At 41.9% G+C, this 18,493-nt stretch overlaps 1 protein-coding gene across 1 annotated transcript in view; it reads left to right on the forward strand.

The window, feature by feature from the left end:
- The window catches only part of LOC126298889 (uncharacterized), a 315,469-nt gene that overhangs the window by 265,608 nt on the left and 31,368 nt on the right, over nucleotides 1–18,493 (forward strand). Inside the window, exon 2 of the mRNA XM_049990423.1 lies at nucleotides 14,634–14,730. The gene's annotated coding sequence lies outside the window, so the exon portion shown is untranslated. The remainder of the gene's footprint in view (nucleotides 1–14,633; nucleotides 14,731–18,493) is intronic.

The following is an 18,493-nucleotide window of genomic DNA, read 5'->3' on the forward strand; positions in this document are numbered from 1 at the left end:
TGACGATGTTCACGTGAGCGCCTTTAACAGTTTGAGGCATTCGTGGTTTCTGGACTGTGAAAAACATACAAACTGACTCGTACAGCTGCAGCAGCCCGAGTGAAACTGTCGAGGCAGACAGTTTTAACTCACTGCAGTCGTTAGTGGCTCGTTTCGTGACCAAGTAACTCTGGCTTTGACGGAGTCCCGGAATTTGAGAAAAATACACAAATAATTATGAAGTAGTTGCTGTTTTATTTAGTAATTAAATCGTGGGCTGTACAAAAATGATACTCTTCATAATACGTAGCTCCCACCTCCCGACACTTGTAGGCTGTTGGGCACCTTAAATACATCCATTTCAATTTATCCAATTACAGCTTCGTAAAATATTGTTATTAAAAGTAAATGATTGAATTGACAACTAAGCAACGTCACTGCAACATGTTAAGATTAAGGAACTGGAAAGAAATGTCAGACGTTCATCAGCGTTGCTTGCAGAGATCTTATATAAAGGATGATTCAGCTGCCCTAGCCGGCCGATGTGGCCGAGCCGTTCTAGGCGCTTCAGTCTGGAACCGCGCGACCGCTTTGGTCGCAGGTTCGGATCCTGCCACTGGCATGGATGTGTGTGATGTCCTTAGGTTAGTTAGGTTTAAGTAGTTCTAAGTTCTAGGGGACTGATGACCTCAGATGTTAAGTCCCATAGTGCTCAGAGCCATCACCTTCCCCTACCAATAGGTTTCATGCAACCCACAATGCCTTCAAAAATCACATACAAGCGTTACATTTTTTCTCGCACATTAAACGAAAACTAATAGCCCTACAGAAAAATGAACAGGACCTCTTTCCAGAAAACTTACTGTAGTTAGATTTTGTACTGGGATAGGTTATCGTTGGATGCCACAGTTTCCGAGTTACTCAAGAAAAACGCATTTGAAGGTCACTTTTCTGCGTTTTTCTTGAACAATTCGAAAACTTGTGGCCTCTAGCGGAAACGTATCCAGTACAAAATTTACTAAATTTTTTTATAAAAAGGTCCTGTTTATAATTTCCGTAGGACTAACAGTTCACGTATAGCGGGCGAGAGAGTATGGAAATCTTGCAGGTGGTATTTGAGGGCGTTTTGGGGTGCATAAAATCCATGGATAGGGGCAGCTGAATCACACTATATAAAAACCCTCTTTAGCAGTTAATTATAGAGTAATTCGATTTCCTACACAATTACTTAGAAATCACTTAGAAAGACTTTACTGACTGCACAAGAGCATATGCTAAGGATACTTCGTAGCGTTCACTCTTTGATGTAATTCAGTTAGCTCTTCAATGAGCTAGGCATTCAGTAAATAAGTGCGTTAATGAAACTCGTCATAAAATATCTATCACAATTTGAGAAGAACAGTAAGGTCCATACAAACGATACTGGAGGGCAAAATGACCTTTATTACCCACTGCCAGTGACTCACAAAGGATTTCTATATGCAGCAACGAAAATCTTTGATCAGTTGCCCATTAACATAAAATGACTTACAGATAGCAAATCTAATGTAATTTTTTTTCCTCCTGGACAACTCCTTCTGATACATGAACGAATTTTTACTTAAAAACTGATAGCTTGCAGAGAAAACCCCCTGTTTTTAAGTGTAGTTGCATGCGTAGGTCTTGTATCCTGTAAACTGACTCGTTCCAAATGATTTCAATAAATGTAACTGTAGGGCACGAGGAAAACTCTGTGAGTTTGCTGAGTGTTGGTACCAAGTAAGGAAGGGGAGGGGACAGGGGGAGGAACAGGAGTCTAACATCATCATCCAGTGAACGAATTACTACGAAAATGTTATGTTAAACTGAACTGAGGGATAGAATGGTATGGAAGTGGAACATTTAACTATCTACATAACTAACTAACTAACTAACTAACTAATTACCTTTGTGACTATTGTCAGAGTGTAGATGGAGTCATGGATTGAGTATTTGTCATATTTTCTATGGTTTTCTGTCCCTTGAATGTGGTCGATTACCACAACGACACCCATCTTAGTATTTGAGAGGAATAGGCTTTGGCTGGCAGCAAGTTTCCACTTTTCTCCTTTTTTCCAATTCGATAATCATCCATACCAACACTGGACAGACACTCATTACAGTCATTCATATAATAAACTAGACACGCCACGGTAAGAACATAAATCCCCCTCCCCAGTGCCCAGTACTCATTTATGCGTTTCCTGTGATGAAACATGTTTGAAATGTGATCACATTTCATTGTATGGAGTGTCATCCGTATTGATACTGACAAGAAACATCATAATCTGCATAGACTAATCAGAAAGGAAATTAACGGCCAGGCAAAACATGGTGGATCACTAGAAGCATTAAAATACCTTGTGAAAGAAAAAGGAAAATGTATCTTTTGACAAGAACAAGTAAGAATCTTGCAGTTGTTGCACATTAAAAAAGTACCCAAAATTATTAAGGAAGAATATGCACATAACATCAGAAATCAGTACTTCCGACAACAGACTTAAGACTATATGGAACGCAGTGAAGCAAGAGACAGGAAAACCAGCCAAAGAACAAGACAACATTACTATTGAACTGAATGGAAGGCCTATAAACGATGAATTATAGGTGGCAAATGCATTTAATAATCACTCCTTAAATGTAGCAGAAAGTACATAGAGCCGCGCTGTATAGCGGCGCGGTCTTGGGCGCCTTGCCACAGTTCACGCGGCTCCCCCGTCGGAGGTTCGAGTCCTCCCTCGGGCATGGGTGTGTGTTGTCCTTAGCGTAAGTTAGTTTAAATTAGATTAAGTAGCGTGTAAGCTTAGGGACTGATGACCTCAGCAGTTTGGCCCCATATGAACTTAACACAAATTTTCAAATTACAGGGACAAGCAATTCAAGAACAAAATCACAGCAATACGTTGAAAATGAAACTCTTAAAATTCATGCATATGAATGCATCACCAACTTCTCCTTCTGAAATTTATCAAATTATACATCCTCTCAAAAATAAAAGCTTATCTCGTTTTGGTAGTGTTTCCAATAGAGTACTGAGAACTTGTTCCTACGGAAAAATCCCAGTTTTATCTGACATATAACTGACTCAGGGCATTTTTCCAGAAAGAGTGAAATATGCCGTTGTTAAACTTCCCTTTAAAGGTGATAAGAGAGATGTCAATAATTACCGACCTCTTTCACTGATTACATCATTTTTCAAAATTTTTGAGAAGGTGATGTATTCTATAATAGTATCTCACCAGCAATAAGTGTCATTAGTAAATTTCAGTTCGGGTTTTAGAAGGGTTGCCCTACTGAGAATGGCATTTACACGTACACTCACCAGATTTTACAACCATTAAAAAATAAAATATTACCGGTTGGCGTTTTCTGCGACCTCTCTAAGGCATTTGACTGTGTGAATCAGCATTCTCCTAGGTAAACTGAAATTTTACGGGACTGATAGTATAGGCAGCCAATGGATGATGTCATATGCAACCAAAAGAATGCAGAAAATCGTACTTAGAAATTCAAGCAAGATAGTCAAGATACATATTTCTGACTGGGAAGACATCACGTATGGGGCTGCCCATGGGGCAATATTAGGTCCACCACTGTTCCTTACATGTGTAAACTATCTTTCGTCTAATATACGAGCAGAACTAGTTGTTTTTGCGGATGTCACTAGTACTGTAATCAGTCCAAGCATACATACAGTAACAGAAGAAATGATAAACAAAGTTCTTGAAAGTATCATTGACTGGTTTTCTCCGGATGGTCTCATCCTCAATTTTAAAGAGTCCTGCATATCTAGAGTTACTACACCAATGATAAGTGTAACATATGGCAAGCAAATAATTAATAGGATGCAAATTTCAGTATTCTTAGGGGTCCATATTGATGAGAATGTAAACGGGAAAACACCAATTTTAGAACTCCAAAAACAACCTCTTCAGCCACATTTGCTCTTAGAATCATTGAAAATCTTGGGGAGAGACAAACGAGTAAGTTGACATATTTTGCATGTTTTCATTCAATAATGTCGCGTAGAATAATATTCTGGGGTAACTCATCTTTAAGAAAGAAAGTCTTCATTCGACAAAAACGTAAGTATAGTATGTGGTACTCATCCACGATCGTCTTGTAGACATCTGTTTAAGGAGTTGGGCATTCCGGCTAGTGCTTCACACTATATGTATTCCCTCAGGAAGTTTGTTGTAAATAATTCACTACAGTTCAAAAGGAACAGTGAGGTAGATAACTACAATACCATAAGGAAAAATGAGCTTAATTACTCCACATTAAAGTTGTCTTCAGCATAAAAAGGGGTGCACAACGCTGTAACAAAAATGTTTGATCACTTACCTGGTGCTCGCATCTCGAGTTCGTGCGGTAGCGTTCTCGCTTCCCACGCCAGGGTTCCCGGGTTCGATTCCCGGCGGGGTCAGAGATTTTCTCTGCCTCGTGATGGCTGGGTGTTGTGTGATGTCCTTAGGTTAGTTAGGTTTAAGTAGTTCTAAGTTCTAGGGGACTGATGACCTAAGATGTTAGGTCCTATAGTGCTCAGAGCCATTTGAACCATTTTTGAACTTACCCGGTGATATAAAATGTCTGACAGATAGCAAAGTAAAAGTTGATAAGAAACGAAGAAAGTCTCTCCTTGACAACTCCTTTTGTTCCGTAGAGGAATTTCTATTATTGAAAAGCGTAAAAGATGGTGGGTAGGAATTACCAAGTCACATATGTATGCCTCTTTTTTCTTTTTGTATAAAAAAAGTCTTAGAAATGTTCTGAATGTAACCAAAGGTACAGAGTAATTTGCGATATGAATGTAAAATGACTGATTCCACATCTTAAAGATCTATAGTGCAAAACCATCCATGGAACATTTAACTAACTAACTGACTGACTGGCTTCAGCTAATGAGGAAGTCCTGTAGTTTTTGTGCTCTTAGGAAGAAATGTGACAGCACATAAGAAGAGAATAAATGGCAGAGTGAAAATTAAAAAGTGTGCTGTAGGAATTGTTAGGGGTATAGTGGCGGATGGAAGCAACTAATATGAAATTTATGTTTCAAAAAAGTGTTGAAAGATACGGGGTTCTCTATGTCACGTATCTTGGTGATAGTGATTGTAGTTCCTTTAAAACTATTTCTGATAGTAACCCTTACAAAGCTTTCTGGACAACATGGTTGTGGAGAGAAGCAGCGATTAGTATGATTAATTAATAATTCAAGAACAGTCTTAATCGCATTTATTATTGTTATAATACCGCCAACCGGTTTCAACCCGACGTAGGGGTCATCTTCTGGGCGTTTACATCATTGGTCGACTGCTGGTGGTGTCACTCCTGTCTACATAACCGCAGGAGTGACACCACCAGCAGTCGACCAATGGTGTAAACGCCCAGAAGATGACCCCTGTCTACATAACCGCAGGAGTGACACCACCAGCAGTCGACCAATGGTGTGAACGCCCAGAAGATGACCCCTACGTCGGGTTGAAACCGGTTGGCGCTATTTTATCAAAAAGAAATGAGATTAAGACTGTTCTCGAATTATTAACTTTACAGGGCAGATCGTAAGATTGAGAAACTGGAATGTACTGGGCACATTCAAAAGAGGTTGGGTGGCAGGCTTTTGGAATTAAGAAAAGAACTCAAGGGTCGGAAACTGGAAGATGATAAGTACCTTGGCGGTCCTAATAGGCCTATTGACAAAGAGATACATACTTTACAAGTACATCATGAAAAAGCTGTGGCCGGCCGGAGTGGCCGTGCGGTTCTAGGCGCTACAGTCTGGAGCCGAGCGACCGCTACGGTCGCAGGTTCGAATCCTGCCTCGGGTATGGATGTGTGTGATGTCCTTAGGTTAGTTAGGTTTAATTAGTTCTAAGTTTTAGGCGACTGATGACCTCAGAAGTTAAGTCACATAGTGCTCAGAACCATTTTTGAAAAAGCTGTAAAGAAAAACGGTACACTGAAAAGGTACACATTATCGGAAAATGTAAACTCTAGTAAAAAGAAGTGTAAGACGGAGATCTTTGAAACTTGTTTCGCCCATAAAGAACACGTTTTTAAGTGGGTGTACCAAATTTCATTGATTAATCTCAAAAGCTGTTAGCATTACAACGCTTTCTTCCAGGAGTGTAATTCTGCATATGCCTCCGTCCCCAGCTACCTCGGCCATCCGGAAACGCTTCACGGTCCGATCCAAATTCTCAACCGGTCACGCGCAAGTAGTGTCCACTTCCGTTGCCCCACTGCTAGCTGCACTCGTGAAGTCCCGCAGAGGTTCGATATTATTGTGCATCCGCTCTGAAAGTACATAGAGTCTTCTTCGTTCATACATATATGTGTGTGCTATCCATTCTGCCTGGTGGGCCATGAAGCATTGGCAGGCGGCATAGGCGATTAAGACAACCGTTCTAGAGAAGTGGAGCATCCGGGTTCGAGTCCCGGTCAAACACAAATTTTCAACATTCCTCACTGAATTATTTCAATGCCCGTAGGCGTTTTGTTTTGTAATTTTGTCATTTTTTTACCTTACTTTGCGATGAAATTTGATTTGTTGTAGTATGGTTCAAACCTGCGTTCGGCCATCCTGATTTAGGTTTTCCGTGATTTCCCTAAATCGCTTCAGGCAAACGCGGGAGTGGTTCCTTTCAGAGGGCATGACCGATTTCCTTCCCCATCCTTCCCTAATCCTATGGGACCGATGACCTCACTGTTTGGTAGCCTGCCTCAAATCACCTAATCAACAGATGAATAGTAACTCACCTTATCCACTTGAGCTAGTGTCATTTCTCGACGTCTGGCACACACTTACGGTATTCAGCAGGTTGTTACTATTTTCACGCCACGAGGTGTTCGTCTCCAGAGGGGTGAGGGGTGTGGTAAAAAAGAAGAAATATGTGATCAAGCGCAACACAAGTAGCGAAGTTTCATAGGACAAAATCAACAGTCTCATCGTTAGGGTGGTAAGAGGACAATATCTGCAGTTCAGGCTGTAGCGTCGGCCCCAACTGACATCTACATCTATATGACTACTCTGCAGTTCACATCCAAGTGCTTGGCAGAGGGTTCCTAGAATCACTTTCAGACTATTTCTCAACCGACTATATCGACTATCGAATAGCACGTGGGGAAAATGAATCCCTAAATCTTTCCGTGCGAGCTCTGATTTCTCTTATTTTATTACGGTTGTCATTTCTCCCTTTGTTAATGGGAGTCAAGAAAATATTTTCTCATTCGTAGGAGCAAAATGATGATTCAAGTTTTGTGAAAACATCTCGCCGCTGCGATAAACGCCTCTGTTTTAATGGTTGCCACTCCAGATCGCGTGTCAAATCCGTGACATTCTCTTCCTATTTGGTGATAATGAAAAACGAACTGTCCTTCTTTGAACATTTACGTTGTCTTCCGTCATTATCATCTAGTAAGTATCATTCTAGCACACGACGGACAAGCCTAATGTTGGTTATCTCTTTAGTAGATTTGTTGTATCTTCTAAAACACAGTCTTTGGTTCGCTCTTTCCAAAACATATTCTACGTGTTGGTTCCAATTTAAATTTTTCGAAATTGTAATACCTAGGTATTTAGCTGAATCTACAGCTTTTAAATTAGTCTGATTTATAGTGTAACCGAAATTTAACGGATTCCTTTTAGCACTCATGTGGAGGACCTCAGACCTTTTATTGTCCAGGGCCTATTGCCACAATTGCAAACACATAGATACCTTGTCTAAATCATTTCACAAATCGTATTAATGTTCTGATGACTTTCTTAGATTGTAAATGACATCATCTATAAACAATGCAAGAGGAGTGTTCACACTATCTGTCAAATAGTTAATATAAATTAGGTACACCAGAGAGCTTATACCACTTTCTTGGCAAATGCCAGATATCATTTCTGTTTCACTTGATGACTTTCCATACATTACTGTGACCTGTGTCCCATCTGACAGAAAACGAATCCCTCTCCCAACTGATCCGGTACACCGTAGGCAAGCAATCTGATTATAGGTCGCTTGCGAGGAACGTTGTCGAAAACCTTCTGGAAATCTAGATATATAGAATCAACTTGAGATCCCTTGTTAAAGCACTCATTATTTCGTGTGAATAAAGGTCTATTTATGTTTCTCAAGAACGATATTACCTGAATCCGTGCTATGTGTCAATAGACAGTTTTCTTTCATAACGTCTGAACACGGTATATGCTCCAATATCTTCTTTCAAATTGATGTCAGTGATATGGGAATATAATTCAGTAGACTACTTCAATTTACTTTGTTGATCATTGGTGTGTGTGTGGGTGTGTGAATTCCTATGGGCCCAAACTGCTGTCATCAGTCCCTAGACTTACACACTACTTAAACTGTTGTTGATGTTGTTGTGGTCTTCAGTCCTCAGACTGGTTTGATGCAGCTCTCCATGCCACTCTATCTTGGGCAAGCTTCTTCATCTCCCAGTACCTACTGCAACCTACATCCTTCTGAATCTGCTTAGTGTATTCATCTCTTGGTCTCCCTCTACGATTTTTACCATCCACGCTGCCCTGCAATACTAAATTGGTGATCCCTTGATGCCTCAGAACATGTCCTACCAACCGATCCCTTCTTCTGGTCAAGTTGTGGCACAAACGTCTCTTTTCCCCAGTCCTATTCAATACTTCCTCATTAGTTATGTGATCTACCCATCTAATCTTCAGCATTCTTCTGTAGCACCACATTTCGGAAGCTTCTATTCTCTTCTTGTCCAAACTATTTATCGTCCATGTTTCATTTCCATACATGGCTACACTCCATACAAATACTTTCAGAAATGACTTCCTGACACTTAAATCTATACTCGATGTTAACAAATTTCTCTTCTTCAGAAACGTTTTCCTTGCCATTGCCAGTCTACATTTTATATCCTCTCTACTTTGACAATCATCAGTTATTTTGCTCCCCAAATAGCAAAACTCCTTTACTACTTTAAGTGTCTCATTTCCTAATCTAATTTCCTCAGCATCACCCGACTTAATTCGACTACATTCCATTATCCTCGTTTTGCTTTTGTTGATGTTCATCTTATATCCTCCTTTCAAGACACTATCCATTCCGTTCAACTGCTCTTGCAAGTCCTTTGCTGCCTCTGACAGAATTACGATGTCATCGGCGAACCTCAACATTTTTATTTCTTCTCCATGGATTTTAATACCTACTCCGAATTTTTCTTTTGTTTCCTTCACTGCTTGCTCAATATACAGATTGAATAATATCGGGGAGAGACTACAACCCTGTCTCACTCCCTACCCAACCACTGCTTCCCTTTCATGTCCCTCGACTCTTATAACTGCCATCTGGTTTCTGTACAAATTGTAAATAGCCTTTCGCTCCCTGTATTTTACCCCTGCTACCTTCAGAATTTGATAGAGAGTATTCCAGTCAACATTGTCAAAAGTTTTCTGTAAGTCTACAAATGCTAGAAACGTTGGTGTGCCCTTCCTTAATCTAGATTCTAAGGTAAGTCGTAGGGACAGTATTGCCTCACGTGTTCCAACATTTCTACGGAAATTTCTAACATACGCTAAAGACAACACACACACTCATGACCTGGGAGGACTTGGACCTCAGGCGGGACTGCATTGGTGTGATCTGTGCAACTGTACAGTGCTTAGGTACGGATGTTTCGTCGACAGAACTGTTATATATATTGTTAAATATGGAGTTATTGTATCAGCACACTCCAAATGGAACAGAATTGGTACTCAATTGGACCGGTAGACTTGCCTTTATTAAGTGACTTTAGTTGCTTCGCTACACCGAAATATCTACTTCCAAGTTAATAAAGTCAGCAGTTGTCCTTGATTTGAATTCCGGAACGTTTACTGCATGTCCTTTGGTGAACCAATTTCCGAAAACCGTGTTTAGTAACTCCGCTTTAGTGGCATTATCAGTGGTAACCTTACCATTGCTATCGCTCAGTGAAGATAATAATTGTGCGTTTTTACTTGTGTACTTTACACATGACCAAAATATCTCTGGATTTTCTGACATATCTTGAGAGAGAGTTTAATTGTGAAAGCTATTAAAAGCGTCTCGCATTGAACCATCACACGCTAAATTTCGAGCTTTTGCAAAACATCGTCAATATTGGAGATTTTGCGTGATTTTAAACCTGGAATGCTTTTTTTGTTGCTTCTGCAACCGTGTCCTGACATGTATTGTGTATCACGCGGGATCTGTTCCGCCTCTTATTGGTTTGCTTGATGTGAATCAATTTCCGCCATTACTATTTCTTTGAATGTAGGCCACATCAGTTCTATGTTTACATATGTGGTTTGGAGAGAAAGGGGACTGTCTCTCAGAAATTTTTACCTGATTCTTTAAATACACATATTTTGCTTTTAATTTTGGTGGATTTCGATGTTACAATATTCAGTCTCGCTATAACGATATAGTGGCCACTAATCCCTGTATCCGTCATGACTGTCTTTAATTGCTCAGGATCGTTTGTACCCAAGCGGTCTAGTATGTTATTGCAACCACTTACACTTCGTGTGGCCTCCTGAGGAAAGCGTTAAAAATATTTTTTATACAAACTGGTGCGACTTCTTCTGGCTCCCGTTCTGTAAAACTTTCAACCTCTGCTCAACGTAGAAGTCTGAGAAGGACTTTGTAGTAGAGCAGAATTTGTTAGCTCTAAGTATGTGCCACAGTCGCGCGAAAGATGATCAAAATCGGTGACGGGTTAGGTAAATGCTCCTCAGACTGAAGTGCATGCCCTTGTTAGGAAATGCTTGTGGCTGAATTGCGTCAGTAACCTCCTCTGCAAAAACAGACGTACAGCGGGGGAGTGATACATGGAGAGGCAGGCAAGGGCGCAGGAGATACGGCCGGGCGCAGTTGATGCCGCTGCTGTGATTACCGAACGCGATGCGGGTCGCGTTTTATGGGCGGCGAGGGGAGGCGGTACCGCCCACTAATGAAAAAACTTGCGCCCATTGTGTGCGCAGCTGCCACCGCGCACAATACATAGCTCTAACGATCGCTTACTTTTTAATTAAGATCTGTGCCGAACAAAACGGCCTACGATGACTGGACGCTAGTTCCAGCGTCTGTGTGTAACGCATATTTTGCAACGAGTATCATAAATACCACAAAACTCCTGATGCGAGAAAGGCTCTCGTGACAATAGTTAGCGGTGGAACGTTTCTCGAGAAGTTTTGTAATCATGTAGCTGGGTCAAGTGCATAATAGCGACGATGACTTTGGTCAAGTCTAAACTCTCGTAGGTGAGAGTCTGAACTACTTTCAGTCTTGCCTTCACCCATTGTTGCCATCGGTACTTGTCTCTTCAACTAACCGTCTTAAATCTAGTCGTCATCTGTATCAATGTGGCTCAGTCCGGGAAATTGGCCCCACATTAGTTAGGAACTGACTTCAAATCCTACACGACAGATGTGACTTAAATTTCTCGTGGTTTCCCTAAATCACTTTGGACGAATGTCAGGCTCGTTCCATCAATAAGGCTATGGACAATCTCGTCACCGATCCTTGCGCAAGTGAGCTACTGCTCTGTCTGCAGTGGCTTGGATGTCGACGGAACGTTTGACTCTAGTTAGCCTTCAAATGGTTCAAATGGCTCTGACCACTATGGGACGTAACATCTGAGGTCATCAGTCCCCTAGAACTTAGATCTACTTAAACCTAACGAACCAAAGGACATCACACACATCCATGCCCGAGGCAGGATTCGAACCTGCGACCGTAGCAGTCTCGCGGCTCCGGACTGAAGCCCCTAGAACCGCACGACCACCGCGGCCGGCAGTTAGCCTTCCTTTTTTATTATTCTATAATCAGGATTACTACGAGACGTTCAGCTGGATTTTATACATGGAAACAGATATTCAGTTAAATGATATGCCTTCCTACTGGAAGTCTATACTAACGCCATTAACATCTGGAGGCAATAGGACGTTACAAAGATTTTCAAATACGGAACAGAATTAAAGATGTGGAAATCATTAAACATTAAAATGTAGTATCTTATGACTATAAGATTAATGAGACGTAAATAAAATCAGTTATTTCGTGCAGGGTGAGGCAGCTAGGACAGGCCACCCAAAATACTTCATACCCAAAAACAGTAAACACTCTATCTGCTCAGAAGCACTCGGAAACGACAACGTAATGCGAAATTAACCACTAGATATTAAGAAACGCTAAACCGCCAGTATAAAAGAAGGCGGGGCGTATTTTGTTTTCAGTAGAGAAGCGGGAACAGCAGAATGGTCGTTTCAAGAGAGCTTAGTGACTTCGAAAGTGCACTAGTCATTGGATGCACCTCACAGTGGACATCGAGCGGATAAATGAAGCGCAGAACGAAGAGACATAAATTTCTTTGACACTCGCAAAATCTGAACTGGATAACACTTGACCAAACGTGTTTGATATATCACGAAATCCTATTTAGGTACCAAGACCAGGTTTTCAACATGGTCTCGACATATATTTTTCAGTGACCAGTATCTAATGTCTTTGGTGCGCGTATTTTAATTTGCAGAGTAAATACGAGGGACGTTCAGTAAGTAATGCAACACATTTTTTTTCCTGAAAGCAGATTAGTTTTATTCAGAGTTCACATAAACCTTATTATTCCGCACTCTTTTGGCTAAAAAATCTTTCAACATAATTTCCGTTCAGTGCGATGGCCTTCTGCCACAACAATGGGAGGGCTTGTATGCCCACATGGTCCCCCACTGTACTGGTCGACGTCAGAGGCAAAGCATCGCTGCATCCACAACATTCCTATAATCCACGTACTGCTTCCTGCGGAATCCTTCATTGGGCCATGAATTCTTCATTGGGCCAAACATATGGCAGTCGGAAGGTGCTGTAGGGCGGTTGAGGAAGTTTTGTGAGCTCCACTCTGGTCTGCTGACTTGTGTGAAGCCTTGCGGTGTTTGCACTTTAGTGACGACAAACTCACCGAAGTCGTTTCTTCAGTTTCCTTAGGTTGAGTGCGGCCGGCCGGCACGAGGGAGATGGGACAGGTTTGCGCCACCTTGTTTCGATGACGCCAGACGACTCACTCTACGACTCACTGAGCTTTTGTTCACTATCAGATCTCCATAGACATCCTGCAAAGGCTTATGAATATCTTCGATGCTCTGGTTTTGCGCCAAAAGGAACTAAATGTATGCTCTCTGCTTGGAACGCATCTCCGTTACAGACGCCATTTTGAAAGCTATGTATAGCGTTGCCACCTAACGGAACTTCGTGAAACTAAAGGGGCTAAAGAGGGAATATTCCAGGACGCCACTCAACAAATTCCGCGTTTTTTAGCCGTAACTGGTCGAGAAAATAAAGTATTGCATTAGTTATTGAACACATGTCGTATATGCGGCACCTGCCTATTTGATGGGCTTCCCTAGAAAGATGTCAACGGCTCCCTGATGCATAAGCTGTGAGCAGGCAGATTTGAACAGTTTATTTCCCTCCACTGAATTTGGCGAAAATTGCACCTACCAGAAGAAATAGCCATAATGAAGGATAGGTAGAGTAGTATACAAGCAATAAGTGACTAAGATGGCAGAGATCGTGTAGATGTAGACTCTTCGACATCTTTCTCTCTCTTGTTCCACCAAGAACGAGAAAAGTCTGTCTTTCGCCAAATCCAGCCGAAGGAGAACCGTTATACGTTGTGGAAACGTGAAATGACGCACCTGTTTGAGTGGTCGATGTTTTCATATTAAATAAGAAAAACGGTATAAGCATGTGCGGAGAAGAGAATATGAGCGTATTCCTAGAAATGTGGTTTTCATACCGTGAGATTTCGTCTCGTACTTGCATTACTTACAAAGTCAATCTTATATCAATAAAATGTCATATCTTGCAAGGTATTTAACACCCTTACTGTATTATGTCTGACGAAAAGTATACATATACAAGATGTGTCTGAAATGTTCGGTGAAAGGTCCCAAAAATAATGGAAGTAAGCGTTACAAACAGCATACCCTTACTGGCCTTCAAGTAATCATCTTCAGCTACAACACGCTTCTGACATAGGTTTTAAATGTGTTGGAAACTGTCAGAAAACGCTTACTGTGGAATCATTCGAAGCGCCGTGGTCACACGTTGGACATCCGCATCATTACAGGAGATGAGACCTGGTGCTACCAATACCATCCTGATACTAAGTATGTCATGGCATGATGTTCATCGTCTTCCCCTCCTCCCTCGGGTAGATATTTACGATGGATCAAGTCCTTGCTGTCGAAAAAGGCATCATCTTAATCTTGGATTTTGCCAACAGAATCTTTTTGGAGGCGGGAAGACGATGAACACGATATCATCGACTGTCGTTCAGTGTCAGGATCGTATTGGTAGCACCAGGTCTCATCTCCTGTAAAGATGTGGGTATCCAACAATGCGTAAGCACTGTGCTTCGGGCGGTTACACAAGAAACCTTTGCTGACCGTTCCCAACAGCATTGCAACCGATTTCAGAATTGTTTCGTAGCTAATGGTAATTGCTCTGACGATGTTTTCTTTTTAATTATTGTTTCCTTAATTTTTTCAGACCATTCACCCAACTTTTCAGGTACATCTGGGACAAGTGAATACAGCTTTTGTTACACGGCTAATAGAAAGATTGTTTTTGTTTCAGGTAAGAAGTGACAAGGGATTTCCGAGAATTGATTGGCGAGTAAAGGTCCCTGTTCGAGGTGTGATAACGTTCTTCTTCGGGCTTTTATAACTTAGAGGTAAGTATTTTCTACTATACTGAGTGAATGTAGTTATTAGTTCATATTTTTATGTTATGCCTGAAACAAATTTCTGCTATTAAAAACGTCGTTGGGCAAGGAGTGTTGAATTAAGGAGTCTTTAATATACAACAATTGAGATTGTATATATTATGATACAATATCAGAGTTTCAACTAGAAAAACGATGATTTTGATGAGAAGAGAGACGGAAATCTCAAAGTCCTGAGATTTCAGAGAAATAGAGTTTTATGTGTCATTTAATTCACGTTTCCACTGAAAACGTTTCAAATGTATCACTGCGCTGCGTGGATGACTAAAATGAATGCTTCTGCATGTCGTGTATGGAAGAGCGATTATGGAAGTTGTAGTGGTCGAAATTTTTACACTATATTAAATTGCTCTTGAGTGTGGCATTTGTGTAACAAATAAAGGGATTACGATATCTTAAATAGCACTTGAGTGCGGCATTTTCGTATTAAATAAGAAGAATCACAGCATCTTACACACCACTTGAATGTGGCATTTGCAAATTGTACAAATGGACTAGTTGAGTACCCGGCATTGCCAAAGTTTGTATTTACTCCATTTCTATAGGTTACCTACTCCTTCCCCCTCTCTCTGTCGGTCTCCTCCGCCCCCTCTCTCTGTCCACCCCCCTCTCCCCCCCCTCTCTGTCAATCTCCTTCTCCCCCGCCTCTCTGTCTACCTCCTCCACTGCCTTCTCTCTGTACATCTCCTCCTGCCCCTCTCTCTGTCCATCTGTTACTACCTTGTTTCTCTGTCGATCTGCTCCTTCCCCCTTTTTCCATTTACTCCTCCCCCTCTAAGTACATCTTCTCCAGCCCCCTTTCTCTCCATCTTCTCTTACCCCCTCTATCTCCTCATCACCCTCTCTACCTCATTCTCACCCTTTCTCTATTCATCTCCTCCTCCTCCTCCTCCTCCTCCTACCTCTGTCTCCCTCCTACTCCACTTCTCTCTGTCCATTTCCTCCTCCCCGTCTCTCTATCCATCTCCTTCTATCTCTCTCTGTCCATCTCCTCCACCTCCTTGACTCTGGCAATCTCCACTTCCATCCTTCCTCTGGCCATTTCCCCCTCTCCCTCTCACTGTTCATTTCCTCCCCCATATCTATGTCCATCGCTTCCTCCCCCCTCTCTGTCTGTCTATCTCTTCCTCCACACATTCTTTCTCCACATTATCACCCACACTCTAGTTGACAGTTACTGGTTTCTACCAACACAGTCTTTCCTTGAAGATAATAAATAATATGTGTACCAAGTTTGTTTGAAACCAATCCATCTGCTTCAGAAGAGTTTTCTTACCTGCGAGTTTGCCTGCCTACGCACTTTCTGTATATATTTCAAATATACTTAACAAATTTTGCACATATTTGTATGCATATTTCACCTGAATCTCTAGCGAATTTCGCTCTGCAGTTTCGTTTTTATGATGTCATATCTCACTAGCTATGACTTGTTCAATTATATAATTTTGTAGGTACATTCAGCGGCTAATATGAATACTTTCTGCGAAACATGTTGCGAATAGAGTTAGTAGCAACGAGGTAATAAATTCAAAAGTTTTGGATCTTGCAGTAGGTATTCACGCATTCGCTGTTTATGACATCATATCTCATGAACTACGTGGCGCATAATGACATAATTTTGGAGGTACATTCAGTGCTATACGTGAATACTGTCTGCAAAATGCATCACGAACACAGTTAGCAGAAAAGAAGCAATAAATTAAAATGTCATGCCTGATACGGCTGTTTGCTGCGTGAACAGTGAAAATGTAGTAAGTGATAAACTTTTTTCTTTCTTCATTTTGTTTAGGGTGTCACCGAGGAAAAGTTTCCTAAAGGTTTGAAATTATGCGTATAGTTTGTTGCAAGTCACTAAGTGATCCCATTCTCAAATACTGCATGAAGAAAGTATGGACATTTACGCATTACCGGCTGCACTGCCTTTTCGCCCTCATCCTCGCCCCTTTGTGAGGTAGGTGCCTCTTACCCACACAGCGATTCTTTCCAGACTAGTGATACATGTAGCAAGTTTGGTTGAAACTGGTCCAGTGGCTTAGCAGGAGATGTGCAATATATACATACATACATACCCGTTGCGGGGCAGGTCCGGCATCCTTGGTGCACGTCTTATTTCATTCGACGCCACCACATGAGGATGAAATGAAGACGAAGACAACACAATACCCAGTCCCTGAGCAGAAAAATCTCCGACCCAGCCGCGAATCGAACCCGGGCCCGTTGGACGGCAATCCGTCACGCTGACCAATTTTTTTCTTTTTTTTTGGGGGGGGGGGGGGTAGACATGCGTGCATAGATACATAAATACGTACACCCACTTTATAATTTGTATGAATGGATTAGGAGACCAGCCGCAAGAATGTAAATCAGGTTAATCACGAACACTTATTCTTGTAAAGAAAAGTGCTTCTAGACAACGACTTTACATGTACAATTTGGCGACCGCTACTGTCGCAGGTTCGAATCCTGCCTCAGGCATGGATGTGTGTGATGTCCTTAGATTAGTTAGATTTAAGTAGTTCTAAGTTCTAGGGGACTGATGACCTCAGAAGTTAAGTCCCATAGCGCTCAGAGCCATTTTGTACAATTTATTGATTGCTATTATAAGTGAAATGTAAATAACAAGTTTCTCGGGGTCGCTACCATTGTTTTCAAACGTGGTTGCTAAGAGATAAAATGAACTGGCAGGCGGACTTGGATGAGAGAACTGTCGTGTATTTTACCAGGCGATTGACGATTTGCTGGAGTCGAAGCCAAAGCCGCACTGGAGTCGTGTAGCGGTGTCTCTTGACATCGTGAAGGTAGTGGGCAGACGCTGTGAGTTCGTGTGGCCCTACCCGCGTGCTCCAGCGGCGCGGAGGTAACAGGCTGTAAGTGTGTGTTTGGTTGTTGTCGGCGCCGGGTGTCCGGCGGAGCAGACGCAGCTGACTCTAAGCTGCTGACTAGGAAGTGTTATCCTTTGCCGTCTCGACGGCAAGTTTCTTCCTTTCCATCTCGACGACCAATGTCCCTCCAGGGCGATTTTCTTCTGGACAATCAAATTATTAACAAGCACGTTAAGCCTTTCGTACCGTTCACACATGCACGATGTTCTCGCACTGCTTTCCCTCACCAGACCAGTTTCACGTCTGCAGTTAACAACTGAAGTTCTATACCCTTTCGATTTGTGCATTTACAACCTACTACTCTTCTGTTTCTACGCCTTCTTTCTTTCTATCTTCAAAATATGTTGGGTATGCTATCACTTCCACGATTCTCGCTGCAGGACGCTACAAACTGACGTTAAAAGGGTTTTATAGCATGCGTCCCTCTATCTCGCGAAACTGCGCACATCTTCTCATCTATAGTTTTACTAGGTGTTTCAGTCAGCCCCCCTTCCACATCTCTCAGCCGGACGCCGAGAAGTTTTATTCCCGCGACATACAGTAGTGGCTGCATGGATGTCATGGGACGTCCCTCGTCTGTGGACGGAAAAGTGCGGTGTAGCCGGGTCCGTATCTTACACTGAGGGGCAGAGGCTTATATAATAGCGACGTGACGCCCAAAGCCGAATCCTAGGCATATCTCTCGCATATCACAAATTTGACATCTGAACTAACATCATCACCTGCTGCGGAAAGAAGGGAAGGTGTGTGTGCGTGGAGGGGGAGGGGGTCGTCCGTACTATCATCTTTCAAAATATGGAACACGTTTTTTCGCTCTGCGTAGTTTCAGT

This window comes from Schistocerca gregaria, chromosome X (genome assembly GCF_023897955.1).
Source record: "Schistocerca gregaria isolate iqSchGreg1 chromosome X, iqSchGreg1.2, whole genome shotgun sequence".
NCBI classification, from domain to species: domain Eukaryota; kingdom Metazoa; phylum Arthropoda; class Insecta; order Orthoptera; family Acrididae; genus Schistocerca; species Schistocerca gregaria.